The sequence below is a fragment of the Myodes glareolus genome, chromosome 12, assembly GCF_982192425.1.
Source record: "Myodes glareolus chromosome 12, mMyoGla1.1, whole genome shotgun sequence".
Taxonomy (NCBI): Eukaryota; Metazoa; Chordata; class Mammalia; order Rodentia; family Cricetidae; genus Myodes; species Myodes glareolus.
The window spans coordinates 63,039,791-63,061,016 of NC_142037.1; the positions used below are offsets into that span (position 1 = coordinate 63,039,791).

At 41.8% G+C, this 21,226-nt stretch overlaps 1 protein-coding gene across 4 annotated transcripts in view; it reads right to left on the reverse strand.

Moving 5' to 3' along the window:
* The window catches only part of Klf12 (KLF transcription factor 12), a 411,445-nt gene that overhangs the window by 260,291 nt on the left and 129,928 nt on the right, over positions 1-21,226 (reverse strand). The window contains exon 1 of one of the 4 annotated variants that reach the window (XM_087912266.1): positions 16,017-16,059. The exons of the other annotated variants lie outside the window; for them this stretch is intronic. The gene's annotated coding sequence lies outside the window, so the exon portion shown is untranslated. Of the gene's footprint in view, positions 1-16,016; positions 16,060-21,226 lie in introns of those variants that run through there. 4 annotated transcript variants of the gene reach the window in all.

Here is a 21,226-nt window from a genome sequence, read left to right on the forward strand (position 1 = left end):
AGTAGAAAGCTCCATTTTAAAGAAGGATTGAAGCATCAACTACGAAAAATCAAGAGTCAAAGGCAGGCTAGTGAATGTACTTTGCCCTGAAAGTCAGACATGGGGAAGACAGGCTAGTGAACGCTTTGCCCTGCAAATCAGACAGGTGGAGGTCGATCCCTAAGCAATATATAAAATGACTTTGTTATTTAACACTGAAGACAGGGCACACAATTTCTAAATGTCTCATTGAAGAATCCGTTGAGGTTCCATTTCAATTTCAATTATTTCATCTAACGTATTTCTTGGTCTGCTAGATTTCACTCTGAAGTACCTTTCAGAAAAAAAAATCACTTAAATCTTCATAAAGGTGGGCAGGGAGAACTGCTTCCCAGAAGGTATCTCCTGGCCTTCACACAGTAATAATATTGATAAATAAAATTAAAAGTTAAAACTTAAAAGACAGATAGATGATCAGTGAACACGGACGCAAAGATAAGATAAAATGAGTAAAGGGCTTTGCAAAGTCAGTACAATATATGGAACACATTTGTCTATTTAGAAGTTAAAAATAAAATAAAAACAATAAGAAAATGAGAACACATGACTGAAATATAAAGAGATGGTTAAAAAATGAAAGTTTGTGTATATCTGTGTGTGTGAGAGAGAGAGAGATGAGAAAAGGAAGAAGGAGAAGCAGAAAAGAGGAGGATGGGAGGAAAGGTCAGGGCAACTTGAATGAAAGGTGACTTATTAAGGTAGAATAAAGACTTAATTCAATTCCAATGAATGCAAAGAAGAAAGACAAATACACTCTTCTTTTTTATGGAGAAAAGTTTAAGAGGCATAAGCAAAGCCGGGAAAGTTCTATTATTAAAGAGAGAAATGCACAAACTGGACAGAGAAACGCATTTGAAATGATAATAGGGTGAACTTTCCCCTAGCATGAAGAACAGATGGAAATAACAGACAGAACCTCAAGAAAAACTAATGAGGAGTGGACGTCTCAAAGGGAGCCATACACCCTGAGTTTGCTAAATTTCGAGGCAAAGGAAAAATCCTGCAGGTGTTCAGAGGTGAAATTTCCTTCATGGGGGGGGGGGGACTCAGGACGTCCTCTCTATTAGCAACAGTTGGTGTTGTAAGAAACGGCACCGTGTGGATTCTATGTTGGACCCAAGAATCTTTGACCTAGGCAACATACCCCAGAAATAAACAGACATCTAGACATGCAAGGAGTCAGGGGATGAATGTCGAAGTGGAAGACCTTCATAAGGTGAGCTATTTAATAGTGAAAACCAAACCAAGGAATCATTAACACAAAAACTGTAACCCAAAGACTCTACACTGTCACTAAATTTCTAGAATGTTTTAAGCGAAGATGCAATCCAGTTCCTTCACCCTTAAGTCAGACTGACCCAAGAATGTGAAAGCATTGGATGTGCATAGAAACACAGAGTATCTCAGAGAATTAAGATCTGTGGGATTTTCCCGAGAGGTGAATTCATAGGGAAATCTAGTTGGCCAAGAAATAATGGAAAGAAACAGGGATGTGCAATCAAACTGACTTAAATATAAATAGACTGGGCGGTGATAGCAAACATCTTTAATCTATGCACTCGCACTTGGGAGGCAGAGGTAGGCAGAGCTGTCCTGAGTTCGAGGACAGCTAGGGCTGTTGTGCAGAGAAACCCTGTCTCAAAAAGCATATATATGTATACACACACACACACACACACACACACTCAAATAAATGAAGTGAGGACTTTTTCACAGGATGAAATTTATATATTTTATGCTAGCAGTTAATTAGTACATGTATTAATCTCTCAACAAATCATTGAAAGGAAACTGTAAAATTTAAGAACTACACTGCTATTTCCCACACGCAGAGGGCCTCGTTCAGGCCCACGGAGGCTCCACAGCTGTCAGTTTAGAGTTCATAAATTCCTATAAACTTGGTTCAGCTATCTCTGTGGATTTAACCTTGACCTTGACCTCTCTTGCTCGCATATTCCCTCCTCCCTCTCTTTGACTGGATTCCAGGTGTGGTTTGGTTTATCTGAGGAACACCTGGCAGTAGGACCTGGATCTCTCCCTCATGTATCAGCTAGCTTGTTGGAGACCATTTTCTCTGGGGTGATATCATGCTCAGCCTTAATGCGGAAAAGAGGGGCCTGGTCCTGCCTCAACTTAATGGGCCAGGCTTTGTTGACTCCCCATGGGAGGCCTTACTTACCCTTTGGGAGAAGTGGATGGGGAGTGGGCTGGGGAGCAGGCAAGGTGGGGTGGGAGAGGGATGGAAGGGAGAACTGTGGTTGGAATGCAAATTGGAATTTTAAAAATTCCAGAAGCTTTGCTGTTCAGAACAAAGGTTTAAAAACTCTTCTCACACTTTGCAAGCCTGGTTGCCCAGATATACAGCCGTACCTCAAAATTCTTTTCAACAATTCTGTCTTCTGTCTTCACTTGGTTTGTTTCCTAGATACACTCCAGATTGATGGATTTTTCTGCACTTTGAAAGTGAGTCTAGATCCTGAAGACACCAACATTCATCCCCCATCAAGGAACGCTTATTTCATATTCCAATTATTCTTATACACCCTTGACTCCAAATGCAGTCAGATCTTGTCAATGTTTTTCTAGAAATTTCTTCAAAAGATACTCACTGTGTATACAGTACATATCAAACTTCTCTTTTAAAGTGTAAGAATTTTCTTCTAGTTCTTAACCTGGCTATGACTTCCTTCTCATCTATGTCTTTATCTATACCACGTATCCTTTCCTCTGATTTGTCACTTCTAGCCGTTAGATCTCAGCTTAAGTTTCCTTTTCTTTACAACATCTTCATGCTGGTTTAAGGCTAATTCTTCGAGTCTGGGTTGGGTGCATCTACGGTGTGTTGTCCCAGAGCCAGGCACACTCACATATGCCATAATGGGATGGAGTTCTGCAGATACACGCTCTCAGGTGCTATCACTGCTAGACAAACATCATACAATATCCGTATGCATACCTACATAGTACTGTCTGTTGCACACACAAAAACTATATTGCAGATACAAATACTACGTTCACTTCTCCTGGTACCACAATGAACCAAACAGCACAAAATCAAACCAAGAACAAAAGACAAGGATGCAATCATGAATCCAGTGATCACCTGAGGCTATGGGAGGTACAAGTCATACTATAAGTCATAACACTCCTGAGGCGTGATAAAGTACAAAATTCAGTAAATACATAAACAAGTACTATGACCCTTACCACCATTATCAAACACATCCTACTTAAGTTGGAATGTTAGGGACTGGCAACGCAGTGGGTTGATTTATACTAGTTTAACCATGAGGACATGAGCAATATATTGGGATGTGACATTAGCACAGTGTCAACATCTCTGGGATACAATTGTAATCTTGTAGATGGAGTGACTTGTCATGCAACACCTGGCTGTACTTGTCTCACCAAAACTCTTCCTACCCTGTAGGAATAAGCACCTTGCATTCATCAGTGATTACTACAAAACTCACCTCAAAGACACAGAGAAAACAACACATTCATGGTTGGAAGCCAAGCAAAAGGTTCTTACGTGATTTTCTCAGTTACTGGGTGGACTTGAATAGTTCTCTCACAAATATGTATCACCACATCTGTCAAAATCCTTTCCTGGAGACACAATGGTCTTCTCTTTCTGTCTGAATCAGGTGCTAATACACTGAGCCAAGTCAATCCCACCTCACATGGCAGAACTTAATGGAATATAAAAATAAAGACTGAATTATTCAAATAATGATTAAAAATCATAGGATTCTGGCAAGCAAGATGGCTCAGTGAGAAAAGCTGTCTGCTTCCATAACTTATGTTTGATTCCCAGAATGCATGTACATATATGCTGCGGGAGCTCCTTCCACTCCTTCAGCCAATAGCTGCTGAGATACCAGCCCATTGGGGCGTGGTCTCTCTCTCTTTAAAAAAGTAGCGGCTGTCCTCCACTCGCTCTCTGGCTTCCGGCTCCGCTTCTGGCTTCTAGACTCCTTTCCTGTTCACGCAGAGGGGCTGTTGTCTGGGACAGTAATCTGTAAGTTTTTTCCCCTTTGAATAAATAACCATTCTATTAATCATAATTCCAAACTGGTGTGGGATTGTTTGTGACTTACGCTCTCACATATATGGTATAGGAGAGAACCAATTATTATATATACATATATGTGTGTATTTTATATATAATAAATTATATATGTATGTAAATTATATATATATCACTTTATATGATGTATGTATGTGATGATTAATTTTTATTTTCTCCAAAGCAGCAAACATTAAAACTATTCTTAAGCTAGTGACATACTTTTGGAATCTTATTACTGGGGAGGCTGAGATAGGAGGATTAGCAGTTCGAAGCCAACCAGCCAGAGAATAAAAACCAAGAAATACCTGCCTCAACTCTACTGCAAAACACTGTCTCAAGAAAAACAAATGGCAAAATAAGATAAAGCTTCAGAGACATTCTGAAAAATCAATGCAGTGGATACAAAATGAACCGGGGAGCACAGCTCCGCAGTACTTCAAACTTGATAAACGACCATTTCAAGACTCCTCAAGGTGGAACTGAAAATTCATCATTTGCACATCCCCTTTCATGCCACTCTCGACGTTCTAGCATGCATCTGGCGGCTCTCCCCTGGAAACAAATAAGGAGCTTCCATTATGTCTACATCAGGAGCTAACATACAGAGCCAAGCCAGCCCAACCACACACTGCACACATTTAAACAGAATATGAAGATAAAGACTAAATTATGTCAGTAATGATAGAAAACAAAACAAAACACAGGATCCTGCCAGACAAAGTGGCTAGAGAGTTAAAGCTGTCCCCTACTGAGTCTAATAACCTATGTTTGAGCCCCATGGTGGAAGGAGAGAAACAGTACCTACAAACTGTCTTCTGATGTTCATACATATGTCATGTCATTTACAGACTAACACCCCTTTCTATACCAAAGTAAATAAATTGGATGTGGAGTGAGGGGAACACTCATCCATTGTTGGTGGGAATGCAAACTTGTGCAGCCACTGTGGAAATCAGTGTGGCGGTTTCTCAGGAAACTGGGAGTCAGCCTCCCTCAGGACCCAGCAATTCCACTCTTGGGAATATACCCAAGAAATGCCCTATCATACTACAAAAGCATTTGTTCAACTATGTTCATAGCTGCACTATTTGTAACAGCCAGAACATGGAAACAACCTAGGTGCCCCTCAATAGAAGAATGGTTAAAGAAGGTGTGGAACATATACACATTAGAGTTTTACTCAGCAGTAAAAAACAATGACATCTTGAATTTCGCATGCAAATGAATGGAAATAGAAAACACTTTACTGAGTGAGGTAACCCAGAACCAAAAAGAGGAATATGGTATGTACTCACTCATAATTCTAGCCTTAATTAAAGGTCTTTGAGCCTATAATTCGTGATCCTAGAGAAGCTAAATAAGAAGGTAACCCTGAAGAAAATCATATAGCTATCCTCCTGGATATTGGAAGTAGACAAGATTGCCAGGCAAACTTGGGTGCATGGAGGGTGGAGGGGTGGAAGTAAGGGGAGATGGTTGGAGAGAAGGGAGAGGGGGAGGATTGGGGATAGCTAGGGGGAATGGGATGGGGGAGAGAAAGGAAGGATGGTTATGGGAGCAGGGAGGTATATATCTCAACTAAGGGAGCCATTTTAGGGTTTTCATGAGACTTGATTCTGGAGGGGTTCCCAGGCCCAAGGAGAGGTCCCCAGATTGTTCCCTGGGCAGCAAAGGAGAGGGTGCCTGAACTGGACTTGGTCCATAACCATACTGATGAATATTTTGCATATCACCATAGAATCTTCATCTGGCGATGGATGGAGAAAGAGACAGAGACCCACATTGAAACACTGGACTTAACTCCCTAGGTCCAAATGAGAAGCAGAGGGAGGGAGAACATGAGCAAGGAAGGCAGGATCAGAGGGAACCCTCATCCGACGATGGATGTAGATAGAGACGGAGACTCACATTGGAGCACTGGACTGAGCCCCCAAGGTCCAAATGAGGAGCAGAAGGAGGGAGAACATGAAAAAAGAAGTCAGGACCATGAGGGGTGCGTTCACCCACTGATACATGGGGACTGATCTAATGAGAGCTCACCAAGGCCAGCTGGACTGGGACTGAACGAGCATGTGATCAAACCGGATTCTCTGAATGTGGCTGACATGGGGGCTGACTGAGAAGTCATTGACAATGGCACTGGGTCTTGTTTTGTCTGCATGTACTGGCTTTTTGGATCCTAGTCTGTTTGTATGCTCACCTTCCTAGACCTGGAGGGCGGGGGGAGGAACTTGAACTTCCCACAGGGCAGGAAACCCTGACTACTCTTAGAACTGGAGAGGGAGGAGGAGAGGGAGTTGGGGGAATGGGAGGGTATTGGGAAGAGGGGAGAAAGTGGAAATTTTTATAAATAAATAAGTAAATTTAAAAAAATTAAAAATCGCAGGATTTCATCAATTTAATTGGTATAAAGCACCATTGTGTGTATATGGAAAGGCAAAAGGACCAGAATAATTAACACAATATTAAAAAGCAGGATTGGAGGAGGGAAGGGAAAAAAAAGCATGGGAGGAAGCAGGGAAAGATGAAAGAGAGAAAAAGGAGGGAGAGGAGATAAGAGGGTGACTCATTGTGGAGTAAGAAGAGGAGGCTGCTGAGAGAGGGCAGGGAGGGATGTTTGAGATCACAGAACACCACATGCATATATAATACTAACACAGGTTTAAAACATTTTAAAGAAATAAAAACAATATGATAAAAAGATGATCATTTCAAAAAACGGTGCTTAAAAACTTGGGCAGCCACAAGTCAACAACGAAGGGAGGGAGAGAGGGAGAAAGAACATAAAGGAAAGAGAAGGGGAGGGAAAAGGAAGGGAAGAGGGATAGCGGCAGGAGGGAGGAAGAGGAAAGAGAGGGCAGATGGACAGGGAGCATGAGGGGGAAAGAGGGAAGAAAGAGTATCTAGATAGCATGTTTGACCCTCAGAAAAAATTAACTCAAAGTGGATCACAGATCTCAATGCAAACACAAACCCACATGATTCCAAAAAAACACATGAGTTCTTCCGTAATCCTGGAAAGAAAAGCACTTCGATTACTTTTGTCTTTGGTATTTGCCTTATACCTCACAATCCACCTGCATTCCTTCTGCATCTATCAAACAACTTACACAAAACACTGACTCTTGCTTATTCAACAACCATGACTTATTCTGTTGATTGGTAAATGAAGGATTGTCAAAATTATTGATCTTGGAAAACATACGACTTAGCTAGGATAAAGACTGTATTCATCAAACAATACAGGCAATTATTTTATTCCTAAGGCAAGGATCAAAAGTTAATTGACAATTCCAAAGCCTAAGAAAAAGTGAAATGCAGGAAATCCAGGGAGCGGTCAATTTAGGAAACAAAGTTCTATTTAAAATGAACGTCCTCTTAGCCAGACAAAGGAGAATTGTCAATAAGCACATCCTGTCCTTAAAACAAATAAACTCCTGGCTTCCAGAGATCCTCCTGGGCCTCCTAGACAGAGAGACTGCTAGGAAGTAGTGACAACCTAGTCTTGTTCATTCACTCTCTTTCACTCTGCTTCATTCAAAAACCCATTATAAAGGTGTGCACCAGGCACCTTTGTTTGAGGAAAATCAGATTCACAAGCAGGTAAGAGTTAAGCTTGCTTGCTCAAATACAACCATTCACTGCCTGTGCCTTTTCTCTATCACATCCATCAGCCTACAGTGGTCCAGATGCATCTATGGGCCATGAGTTTCATTTTTATTTCTATTGATTGATTCTCTCCCATTTGAACATCAGACTGAATGGGATAATTCTTATCTTACAACTGCAGTTTTTCACAGTTTACATATGTATGCTCAGAATCCCCACTATGGAGAAGAAATTCTTGGCAACTGATGTTCTTCAGCCCCAGACAATCGCATACACTCATCCAGCCTCCAGAATATGCTACCGCTTCATTACAAGGGCAGTCAGTCACCCTCTGTTTGCAGTGAGTTCCCGTCACCCCATATACAATGTGGGAAGAGTATGAGTTCTGCCCAGGACTTTCTGCTGGGGGATTTTATAGCACTCAGTTCACAGAAGAAAGCCATGCTCCAAGACAGTTTATCATCAAAGAGTATGAGGGACGTGTCTACTATAATTAACAAACATTGTCTTCTTCAGAACGAGAAGTAAATAGTTCTTGAATGGTTCTGCAGAACAAGCAAGAGAGGAGAGAGATCAAGTCTCACTCTTCGCTCCAACACAGAAGTCCTGGAGTCTTCTCTCTTTGTCTCTGACATTTAAACTCTGCTAGCCAGTGGAATCAACTTGCAGATGGCAACTTTCAGAGGCATGTGAGGCTTACTCTAGAACCAAGAGACCTATACGCATGGACCTACCACCCAGTTCCTTTGAAAAAACAAACTGTGCCCACCATTTCGCTACCAGTTGCCACTCACTCCCACCACACACACACCCCTTAACTTCTCTGTTGGTAGTTTGTTCAGCCTCAAAGGAACTTTCAAAAAACTACTGTTCACACAATGTCATAGAGTGGAGATTAGATATTCGCCCTTTTGTTGTAGCACTTGTGTAACCTTGTGCCAGTCCTGAAGCACTCCAGAGACTGATAAAGCCAGTTACCAGTGGAATAACAAGTGTGGACAGCTGCCAGCGCCTCGTACCTTCTCCCTTTCAGAATGAATGTCGTAGAGCATAGAAAGGAACTCATCGGCATAAACACAGCAAGCTCTACAAGGAGCAAGCTTGCATTTTTCTATCTCCAGTTCGAGTGTTCCCCACTTGAAAGAACTAAACTGATAGCAAAAAGTACCATGTAAAAGCATCTTTATTTTGGGGTTCCTAGTTTTAGGAAATTATGAATCATATGAATTCTGTTTCAAAAGAACTTAGTAATTGTAACCTACAGAATCATAGGACAGAAGAGCAAGACCCAAAGTCCAAGTGACAAAGTAAACTCCATGACTACAGGTGGCAATGTCTGAGTTAAACACGGAGTAATTAAAAAAAGAAGAGGCCTCTAAGATCCTTGTTTTTTTTTAATTAATCAGAAGAATAAATTGTGCCTAGGAAGACAGTATTCCATAGTAAGGTAGTCATTGTCAAGAAAGGATGTTCATTTAGGTGGCAATGGAGTTGTCTCTGTTGCAAGCTGGATCAAGGGCCAAGGGGCTTCAAGTCTTCAGGTTGGAATACAAAGATCAGTACAAAATAGAAAGGATAAAACATGGTCTAGAAACTACAATCTCCAGGTAGGAAAGGGGGTAGAGAGTGAGCACTCAACATTAGAGAAAAAGGAAGGGATGAATAAATAGCACTGGGTATGCAAGCAAACGCCAATGATTTCAACACAGCTAAACTCTAGACACTCTCCAGAGTCCTTTCTCTGCACAGTTCCACAGTTCCTGAGTTTGAGGAGCCCCTCTGTTGAGATACAGCAGGTAGAACTGAAGCAGCAGCCTTGTGTGTTTCTTTTGGGATGGCCAAGCCAAGGCCTTGGGTACAGCTCACAACATGCGGTCATTAAAATGTCACTCCCCAAGCTGATCAGAAAAGGATCAGGCCACAGTCCCTGCAGCCTCATGGAGACCCCTTCATCAGCTTTCCTGGCTCTTAGGCCAAGTTGTGTTTCATTCACTGAAGGGCACTTGCTTATCTGGCAGCACCCTGTTATCACCAAGGTTATAAGAAGGCAAACACGGAGAAGTCCCTGTTTTCAGTCTGTTGTAGAATATTAGTTGAAGATGTGTTACATTTGTTTATGCTGTGGAACATTTGCTTAACGATGCAAAGATGTGTTGCACTTTTTTATGTTGCATTTGTTCAACTCTGTGAAACTGTTATTACTTTCCCTGTCTAAAACACGTGATTGGTCTAATAAAGAGCTGAATGGTCAATAGTGAGGCAGAAGAAAGGATAGGTGGGGCTGGCAGGCAGAAGAATATATAGGAAGAGAAATCTGGGAAGAGAAGATCAGGAAGCAAGAGGAGAAGACGAGGACGTAAGGGGCCAGCCACCATCTAACAGCAGGACATAGAGTAAAAAGTGAAGAAAGGTATATAGAAAAGAGAAAGATGAAAGTCAAGTATCAAAAGGTAATTGGGATAATTTAAATTAAGAAAAGCTGCCTAGAACTAAGCAAAGCTAAGGCCAGGCTTTCACAAGAATATGTCTCTATATATTTATTTGGTAGCCAGGTGGCAGGCCCCCCAAAAGGACAAAGACAAAATAAAACTACATAAGTGATCCTTTATCTCCGTGATTTTCTCATCCTTCCTTCCTATCTGCCTGTGCTGCAGACTTCAGTCTGCCCCAAATGCATAAAGGTAACAGCCATTCATATTTTAAGTAGCTGCCATTATGGTACAAAGATAAATACTATCCCAAATCTACTTATTCCCATGAATAATTTGGTACCAGAACTGGTTCGATGAAAAATGCTATTAAGGATCTCTCCAGTTTAAAGAGGAAAGGCTGACAGTATTTTCTAGAAATCTTCTCAATAATATTTCCAGTTTCACGCACTTTTTCAAATGGCATCAAGGTCCCAAGACCACCCTTCCTCCCCACTGAAAATTAAAGGTCAAGTCTACATATGACGGCTTAAATAGGGGACAAGCAAGTAGCCAACTCATCAACGTGACGTGGCTCCCCTCCAGTGTTCTCTGACTTCCAGCTAGTTTTCGAGCACATGGAGACTCAAGTCCCGTGAAAGAAAGAAACCTCCAGACCCAGATGAGACCACTGGAGACAGCCAGTGTCTACTGTCCATGCATTCATGGATTGCCATATATACTTCCAACTGTCAATCTCTGAGCCACCTCAGCAGCCACTTAGTCGACCAAAGAAAGTTATCTCCACCCAGACCTGGGCAAGCAGCAACTTCAAGAGCAAAGGGAGCACTGACCTTCAGATGCTAAGGCAGGGGTGATGTGCAGAACTAGAGGGTGATATGTTGGGTTGTCACAAGGTATCTGAGTTCCAAATGGGTAAGAAAGGACTCCCAGGGTCTCTGGGACTCTTCAACCTGAGGGTTCAGTGACCAGTGTACAAAATAGTACTGGTTTGCAGCAATACAGTTCAGAGTGACCAGCAATACAGTTCATCAGTGGCTAGAGCAATTGGGAGACAAAGGATGTCAACAAGGTTTGAGCACCAGACTCTACCCTTGAAACTGTTGCCTTTTATTCATTAAGATCCTAACACTGTTATCTTTCGAGAAGCATGTTTTGATCAGTCAGCCTTTCTTTACGAGGTAGTGTTTAATTTTTCCCTTAATGTTGTCTTTTAAATAGGTTAATTTTGCAAAATGAAGGTCTGACTGTGACCCAAACTCCCTCTCACAGACATTGCTCCCATACATGGAGCTGTCGCTCTGTGGGGACAGATTTTAAAAGGTACATAGAACCTCCCCGTACATTTAGAATGGTTTCTTTCTATCTCACATGGGGGAAGCATCTTTGAGATCTGACGGCTCTCACTAATCTGGATGAGGCCCTAGCCCCCAAATACCTGTTATCTCCCGTGGACAGCTGCTGAACCAAGGGTTAATGGAACTTCACTCACAGCTCCTGGGTGATTTATAGTTTGTCTCAGGATGGATAACTGTTGCATCACCATGGAACTGGTCACAGTAGCCCTCCATGAAGCTAGCATTGTGTCTATCCTGTATGCCACACCATACAGAAAGAAGATTGCCAGGCTCAAAGGTCTGATGAATTCTACACAAGGCTCACCTGTCATGGAAGGAAACAGGAACTAGACCTATGACTATGAGAGACTGTGGGAGAGAACGTGGACATTTAGATTTCTTACTATTCTACCGAATGTCACTTTAAATTTCATGAAAACAAAAAAGTTAGGTACATTTTTATAACATTAAATATTAACAGCACCAATTACTTCACATTTAGATGAGTCAAAATGATTTAAATGAATTTTTTTCTCCAGTTATTGGGACTTTACGCCCATTTTTTATTCCAAATCTATTTAAATTGTCATGAACTGCTATAAATTTGTGAACATTTGTGAAAACAGTAAGTGAATTTTCTCCCAAAATTTCAGATACGCAGGAATTCACACACATACACACACACACACACACACACACACACACACACACACACACACAAATAGTGACATGTAACCTAGGTACAGTGACCTGATACTTGTGGTGTAATTTCAACACGTGTATAGCATGAATAGGAAAATGACAGTATCTGATCCATTCTGGTTATAAACTAAGATCAGTCTCAATCATGGGTGGACTGTATAGCCTGATATTGGAAGGAAAAAGTCCTTAAGATATAAAGTCCCTAACGATATTGGCAGTTCTTCTTGTGTTGGAGTATGTGGCAGAGGGGCATGCCAATGCCGGCAGAAACAGGCTGCTAACTTTCTGACTGTAAAGTAAGGCTTCTGTGTATGATTTCGGTGAATTCAGAGACAAGCCAGTGGCCATCTTCACAGAGGTGAGGCAGAGGAACAAAGCCAGGAGGATGCCGCGTGTGGGACTGAGCCCAGCACAGCAGCTGAAAAGCTACAGAAAAGACCCAAAGAATGCAGGCTGTCTCAGAAGCTGTAAATGAAAGGATTCATGTATGGAGTTTCCAGAAAAGAACCTTCCAGTGTCCCAGTGCATCTCTGTAAGACCATTTGAGGCCATCTGAGGCCTCTGATTTCCATAATACCGAGATAGTAAATCCGTGCTCTTTCTAAATGAGCGTTTGGTGACACAATGCCACGGAAAACAACTCGCAGAGCAGATTTGCTTTGGCATCGATTTGACTGCACCTGTAGGAGAGGCAGCATGGTGAAGGTTGGCAATGGACTGGCTCTGAGGGTGGAAGATGTGTAAGCCCGATCCCCGCTAGCCTGGGAAGTTCACTGAATCACTGAGCGAACACAGAAGCGGACGGACTGCACCCAATGCTTCAGTTAATTGCTGTCCATGTTTCCGTTAACAAGGGGCTCCTGAAGTGAACAGTAAGATTCTCACTGGCGTCAGCCTGTGCAAAGAAAGCTACTTTAATCATGATTATGCTAGGTCTCAGGAGCCAGGTCAAAGCCTGCCTTGGCTACACAGTAAGATTCTATCTAAAAATATAAAAAAGACAGAACAATAACAAAGTGCAGATATGATGGACCAAATCAAATAAAGTAGGTGCATAAGCACTACTACCTCAAGAACTCACATCAGAAAGACATTAAGCTTCAATACACATCTTTAACAATATTTTGCTTTACCACTACAAGATTCTCATTAAATAAAAATGACTTAATTGAAATGCTTAGATATAAAAAGACATGTCCATATAATCTTTATAATCGCTCTTAAATACTTTGGCACTACCTATAGACTATTGGTCGGGTACTCTACACATGATGACATAAAGTGCAGCCGGTGGACATCTCTGATCAGGTGCATGGAAACAAACCTATGTATGAGTGAGGCCAAGGGAGAAGAAAGGGAGAAAAGGGTTAAGGGTTTTGAAAGACGCTGCCTGGCCTACTTAATGCCATCCCTAAACAAAACACGTGCCCTTGATTCTAACAGATAACTCTGCAGTACGACTGACATAGTGTCAAGATGCTTTCCAGACACGAGCACTACTCAGCCTTAATTGTCAATGTCTCCTTGCAGGGAGCGGCGGTTAATGCAGACTCATGACTGCACAAGGTGCTACGAGGAGGTGAGGACGCGCTTGGCTTGGAATAGGGTGTTCATGTCACTGCTCTAAAGCTCCAGGGACATTGAACAAGAGTGTACAACAAGAACGTAAGAGCAGTAAGATTGGGAGAAGGGCTTCAAAATGGAATCTCCTGCACAAGACACAGCCACCATAATCATGATCTCAAAGACCCTGTGGTGGCTTGAATGAAAATGCCCCCCATAGGCTCACAGGGAGTGACACCGTAAGGAGGTACAGCCTTGTTGGAGTAGGTGTGCCTTGTTGGAGGAAGTGTGTTATTGGGGGGTGGGCTTTGAGGTTTCAGACACTCAAGCTAGGCCCAGTGTCTCTCTGTTCTTGCGGCCTGACAATCCAGATGTAGAACTCTCAGCTCTTCCAGTACCATGTGTGCATGTGCGCCACCATGCTCTCTGCCATGATGATAATGGACCAAACCTCTGAACTGTAAGTCAGCCCCAGTTACATGCCTTCCCTTATAACAGTTGCTGTGGTCATGACATCTCTTCACAATAATAGAGCATTAAGACAGACGCCAAGAATGCATGCACTGGGTTGCACAAGATGGGCCCATCAACAGTCAGGCAGGAATGAAACGGGGGCCTCAGCCCTCAATGCTGAACTAGTTATCAACTGAGAGATTCAGGGAGCAGAGAAACCGTTGTCATTAAACAGGTACACCCTCTCGATCCCACCGGGGTCCAATGCACAGTCCAAAGGCAATGGTCACACAGAGAGCCCTGGTGAAACAAAACGGGTCATGCAAGTAGAACCCAAAGCCACGAATGCAGAAAAGTGACTGGTGGCAACAAAGAGGAGCTGATATGGGAGGGAGATAAGAGGATGGGTAGGGGAGAAGAATCAGAATACAGTATATAAACATTGGGTAGGTGCATGTGATGGCCAAATAACGAATTCAATGAAAAGACTGTCTTTATTACTGAAAAAAAAGATGAATAACATGTGTGCTCTCATTGTAGCATCTCCGGGAATATGATTTCCTTTAAGAGAAACACAAGTAAGTATATGTGCTCTTTCCCAGCAGGGCATACCACCTTTTTACTCTTCAGAAAAAGAAACAGCTAAGAAAAGGTACCATAATAGTAGGATGGCCAGTTCACCCCATCCCAGCTCGTTCATTAGTAAACAGAAGACACAGTACAAATGCAGGCCTGAAGAACAATTTTTTTTTCTAAAACCAACTTCAACTTGACTATGGAAGAACAGACACCCAGAACTTAGCGTAATAATTTTTAATTTAGAAACTTTTGGGAATTTCATACATGAGCACGGTATTGAAGATGACTATATGCTTAAACATTAGTAGCTACCTCCCAGGAAGTGTGCCCGTCTTTTATTTTTCCATCTCTGTTGGCTTAGTTTGTTTTATTATGTTTTAACTGTGGTAATCTCATTGTGCTCCCCAGGCTGGTCTTGAATTCCTGCTTTCAATGATCTTCTGGGTTTAACCTCCCAACAGCTAGACTTCCTAATCTTCTGTTACTTTACCTTTGAAAACCCTTAAACTGTGGGCATTATTTTAATCATTAGCTTCACTTCACAGGTACAGCAACTAACTGAGAGAACAAGACAAGGCGGGATGCAGTCACAGGAGACTTTAGTCCCAGGATTCAGGAGACAGAGCCAGGTGGATCTCTAGGAGTTCAAGGGCAGTCTGGTCTACAGAGTGAGTACCATGACAGCCAGGGCTACATAATAAGACTCTGCAATTCCAGCACCCTGGGGGCAGAGACAGTCGCTCCTTAGAGCTTGCTATCCAGCCCATGTAGCTGAGCAGAGAGCTCTAGGTTCTATGAGACTCTGTCTCCAAAAATATACATGAGAAGAGACTTCTGCCACCAATACCTATCTTCTACATGTATACACATACAGATGCAGACATACTCCCCCACGAACTATGTGCATGTGCACATACAAAATGAACATTCCATTTCCACTGAAAGTCTAAAAAGAGACAAACCGACTGTCAAGTTGTATAAAATCTGAAGTGCCCTTGAGAGCTGACACACACCTGCTCAGGCCTTGAGAAAATCAGAAACTCCTAAAAATACAAATCACGGCTATGGAAGCACTACTCAGTGTGTCTCCTATTAGAACACACATCTGGCAAAATGGGATGAACACAGATCCGTTTCTCAGAAAACTGGAAGCAGTGAACACACACGGACGTCTCCAGGGACCCTCCCAGTCCACCAAGAGGATAGCTTGGGAGCTCCACTGAAAGGCCTTACCTCAAAGGCTTTGCTATCCAGAGAATTTGGAAATGATGTCCTCATCTAGATCACACGAACAATAACAAACTGAAATCAAAGATATGAACGATTCAGTTCCAGTCCCAACCACCGCTGCCCCTTCTCACTCTGTCCTTAGACAAATATTGTCCTTTGTATAGACGTGTGATAATCAGGTGATAGGCACAAGGGAACTGTCTATAAAAGCTGTAAACATCAAAATCAAGAGAGACAGAAACAAAAGATCAGGGAAGAATAAACATAGAAGAGGAATTCTCCAGGCTAATGTTGAAATATTTTGACAAATAACTTTCTCCATGCACACATGGACATACACACAAGATAAAAGGGTGTTTCTTTAAAAGTTCAAGAAGCTGGTTGATGTGTAGACTCAGGAAGGAGTACATGGGTTCACACAAAAAAGAAGGTAACTCAAAGATAGGAACGCAAGCTGAAAAAGCCATGAACTGCTACAGAGATGAAAAGCCACTTCAGGAGTAAAAAAAAAAAAACCACTTGACTAAAATCACAAAGAAAAGAAGTGCTATTGGACAAGCACATAAAGGGAATGAAGCAAGGTAAGGGATAAAGCACAGTGTAAAATCAAGGGGAAAGGCTAGACATTCTCACATGGCCAAGAAATGGGGCAGGAGAAAGGGACTTCTTTAAATGAAACTACCTCTTGCCAAACTGACTCTGCTTCAAGAGGTCACAGGGAAGACCAAGGGGAAACAATGCAAAGCCATACATCTAAGAAACGGTCTATGAAGCTATGGAATTCTGAGGGAAGGAAGAGTTCTTGGACATACTGGTTGGGAATTTAGGAGAGAAATAAATGAAAAGACAGAAGCGGGGAGGCAAGTTTCTTCTGTGTTCCAGCCTCCACAATCTGCAATGCCTTGTACGCTACTTGACTGCTGAGGGCGACTTCAGTTCTGAGAATGTTTGCTGGGGAGAAGTGACGTCGTACATGGTGAGAAGTGATGTCGTACATGAGTCGCTAACTCATGATACAAAAGGCAACATCAGTCAACACCAGTCAGAAATCTATAGGTTCACATCTTTGTCAGGAATGGCTTTGTTTGCTTGTTTGTTTGTTTTTCTTTCTTTCCTTTCTTTCTGTTTATTTTTGGAAGGGTCATTTGTGTCCCAGCCTGGCCTCAAACTTGCTGTGATGCTTTGAATTTCTGATTTTTTTGTCTCCACTGTCGCAGCTCTGAGAGGACAGGCAAACACCACCATGTAAGTTTTATAGGGTTTCTACCAGGATCAAACGCAGGACTGGGGCATGGAAGACATGTACTCTATTTACTCAGCATTATATCCTCACACTGTAAGTTAAACTTTGAAAAAATATTACATAGGTCAACTGGTGCTATTTCTAATACTACTTTTTAAAAGAGAGATTTTAAATTCACAAAGGGGCAATTCAAGACCACATGACTGAATGGTAGAGTCAAGATGTGCCATTTTCGGATTCTACATTGACAGACTAGGTGGCAGCCCTGAAGGTGGTTAGCACAGGCTAGCATGTGGGCCCTGGGTCACTCTTATCTCCTGTGACTTCGTGAGCATCTAGAGCTACCAAGTTCAAGATGGAAGAAACTTTGGATTGTACCATCATCCTTTGTCCTGTGTGAAGATCAAGCCTGGGGACATGACAAAGAGGATATTAGCCACACTGCACACTTCCATCGCGGTGACACAGACTGGGTAGTTTGCACTGAAAGGAGAAAGACTGGCTACTGGCTTCTTGATACCCACATGCAATATGCCCATGGCACCTAGCACTCATGCTGGATAGTGTAAACAGCTGTTGATCACAGGCAGACAGTTTAACCTGGACTCTGATAAACTGAACTAAGGTATTTCCAAGTCTGTGCTTTAAACATCTGCCGTAAGCCAGTGGCTGAGAAACACCCAGCTAACCTGACGTCCTGGAAAATACAAGCGGCCAGGAGCCACATCCCCAGAAGCTACCATGCTCACTGTAAGAGCTACCATGGAAACACATTGATGAGTAAACACCGAGTTGATAGCCGTATTTGTGAGCCTGACACAAGGGCTGGCTGGTATCTTTTGAAAATCTATTTGACGTTTTCTAGTGATCCACGGTAGGAGGAAAACCTCAAGTGCCATGAAGTTGGATATGGAAAGGAATTTAGTGGGAATGTCTAATTTTTTTTTTTTTTAACGAGAAGGCAGATGAAAGCCAATCCTGAAAGGATGATTCCTGAACACAACAGACACTGTATAAATCCCAGGCAGGCTACTTGCATTTTAGAGTTGAGGACAAGAGGCCCAGCTTGCTATTCTCTGGTACTTGGCGAGACATTATTGTCACTGGCAAGCTGGGACTATAGATATGTACTAGAGAAGTCACATTCAAATCCCTTTGCAATTCTCTAGACACCAGAAATGCTGCTTCAACAAATGAAACAAATGATAAAAAACCTGGTCCTAATATTCACTTTGTCAATATATTTAAAGTACAAAATAATAGATAAATAAAATTTCAAAGTCTGGGATTTTCTTCCTCAATCAACTGTTCTTAAAGTAGCTACAGCTCTCATGTGATTAAAAATGAGAATCAGTGTGTTCTCTATCCACAGGGAACTATGATTGAAAGTATGGTTGAAAATCATTATTCAAAATACACAGAAAAATACAGCCAAGGATGATATCAAGCCCACGTTTCTCCTGCCTTCCCATCCTGATTGCTGTATTAGTGGAGTCACAACCCTCAGCTTATGGAGTCCTGGAAAAATCTCAGGGCCTTGGGCAGAGTCAGGAGACACTCTAGCAACAGACTTCACTCCCAGACAACCCGCCCATAAAAAAAGGAAAAAGAAAAAAACAATAATCCAATACTCATTGCCCCTTCCCCCGGCAAAGTCTTTGGAACTCATGAATAATGAGCAAGAAGGTGTGGTCATTTGGAAAGAATCTCATACAGCATGTCATAGTCAATCATATTTTCATTTCACCCTCCGGCCAAGTAATGACAGGACGTTTGGCTCTGCCATCATCTTCAGTTGTCATCATAAAATTAGATACAAAACATGGACACTGGTAAAAACTATAAACTTACAAAGCTGACTCTTATTCATTCAAATACCAAAAAATAGAAATACATATATATTTTTGTAGAGATATATGTGTCCATGATATACCCATGTAAGGTGAAGATCCCAAGGTAAATTGACTAGTTTTACCCCAATAGTTTCAAGGAATAATTTTTAACTTTCCCGTAGAAATAGAATTACAAATGATGTGCTAGACTCAGCCCATCACCAGCTCATAAAATGCAACCGCTAAGTTCTAAGGCATTACACAGTTGGGAACCTACTAAAGCCAACCACAGGGGAAGTTTTTACACTGTGAAAATTGAAAAAAAAAAAGACAAGAGAAAGAAAAATTAGGCCCTGCCTCTTCCCACCCTCTACACAAAAAGGACATGGGTACTGTTATCCCCAACGAGCAAATGTGCCCACACCAGCAATAATGAGAATATGAAAAAGAACATCATCAAATCTCCCCATCAATTGTCTGGCTACCAGCTCCAATTCCTTAACCCTTTGATAAAAACTTTGCAGACACAAATAGTAGAAAGGAAAAAAACTGATGGTGAGGGTGGAAGAAGGGCAATTTAAAGAGGGATATCTAATATGGAAAATCATTTATAAGAACCTGCAATGAAGGTCTGGCAGAGAAAGCCACCCCAAGACATAAATTATGCGGACAGAGTAAACACACCAGAAGAAGACGAACAATGAATCGTGTGTGTCATAGAGCCACATAGTGAGCTCAAGGCACAAACTTCTGCGCAGGCTCGGTTTATTTCTTTAGTCTCTAGGAGACGAAGATGATTTAATATACTCTAATTTTTCTTGTTACCTAGCAGGAAGTACCAGAAAAGTTTGTGTAGCTACCACAAACAAAATGAGACACACACTGGAGTAACAATGAAACTCACAGATTTTGACCTTCCTCCTACATGTGTATTTAGGAAATGAAATACACTCATGGGAGAAAGACAACGGTATCTGACCATGGTCATGCATTCTGTTAACAGTACACTTATAGGGACGTTTGCACATTAAGTAAAATCTCCTTTTGAAAAAAAATTTCAAAGATCTGTCATTTTCAACTGTTTTTCATTTTGATATTCATCTAAAATTTGATTCTTACAATACAAGCTTGATGGCTGGAGATTCAATTCAGGTTTTATGCAGCTGACTTAGCCTGCATGAAGTGTGGAGCTCAAACCCTAGCATCATGTGAACTAAATACACTAACACTCTCCTGCAACCTCAGCACCAGGGTGATGGAAGAGCATCTCAGGGTCATGCTCAGTGCACAGGGAGTATGAAGCCAAAATGTGCAGCACTGTCAAAAAAAATTAAGTCTGGAAAATATTGCTAGTGCGCTTGCACCAGAGAAAATAGTGTGTATATCTATCAGTTTCTTTCTGTTTAAAGGGACGGAAAAAACTACACTCTCCATATAGTGACTGGATGTGCTGATTGGCATCTATCTCATTCAGACAAAGTGATGCTCTAGCGACTGCCCGGAGCACTACTCAACAGAATGGTAATGCAGAATCCAGTGCAGTCACATCGAGCAACTGACCTTTACGAATTTCCTCTTCATATGGATATTCATTCATCCATCTGTTTCTAGAGTCACATTGATCCTGCGAGGGAAACATACCAGAAGCTATTGCGGGAGTAAGTTCTATGTGCTAATATTCTTCATTGGAAAACGAGGTGGGAGGAAGCGGGATTTACCTGAGGGAATAACGTCCTAGCTGAAGAGGAGGAGGGAAGTAAGAAGGGATGCAGCGGGCAGTAGCAGGCAATCAGAGAAGAAACTGGCAAACACTTCATAGAGCTGACTCTATGAAGAACTCACAGGTACCTAAGCAAGAGCCTCAGGCTCATCATTTACAGTAAGGGAGGCATTTTAAAGAAATGCTATTTTACTGCGGCAATGACCACTTCCTCTTTAATAAGTGACAAGAATATACAGAACAATTAATATGGCTAAATTGGAGTATTTACAGGTTAGTCGATAACCAAATCACTTTTAAAAAATATTAAGTTGAAGCATGTCACTTCTTAGAATCATATAAGCAAAAATTTTAGATTTGTGTGGTTTGTAGAGCATCTGAAGTCTCCAGGACACGAGGGTTTCAGCAAAGAGAGCAA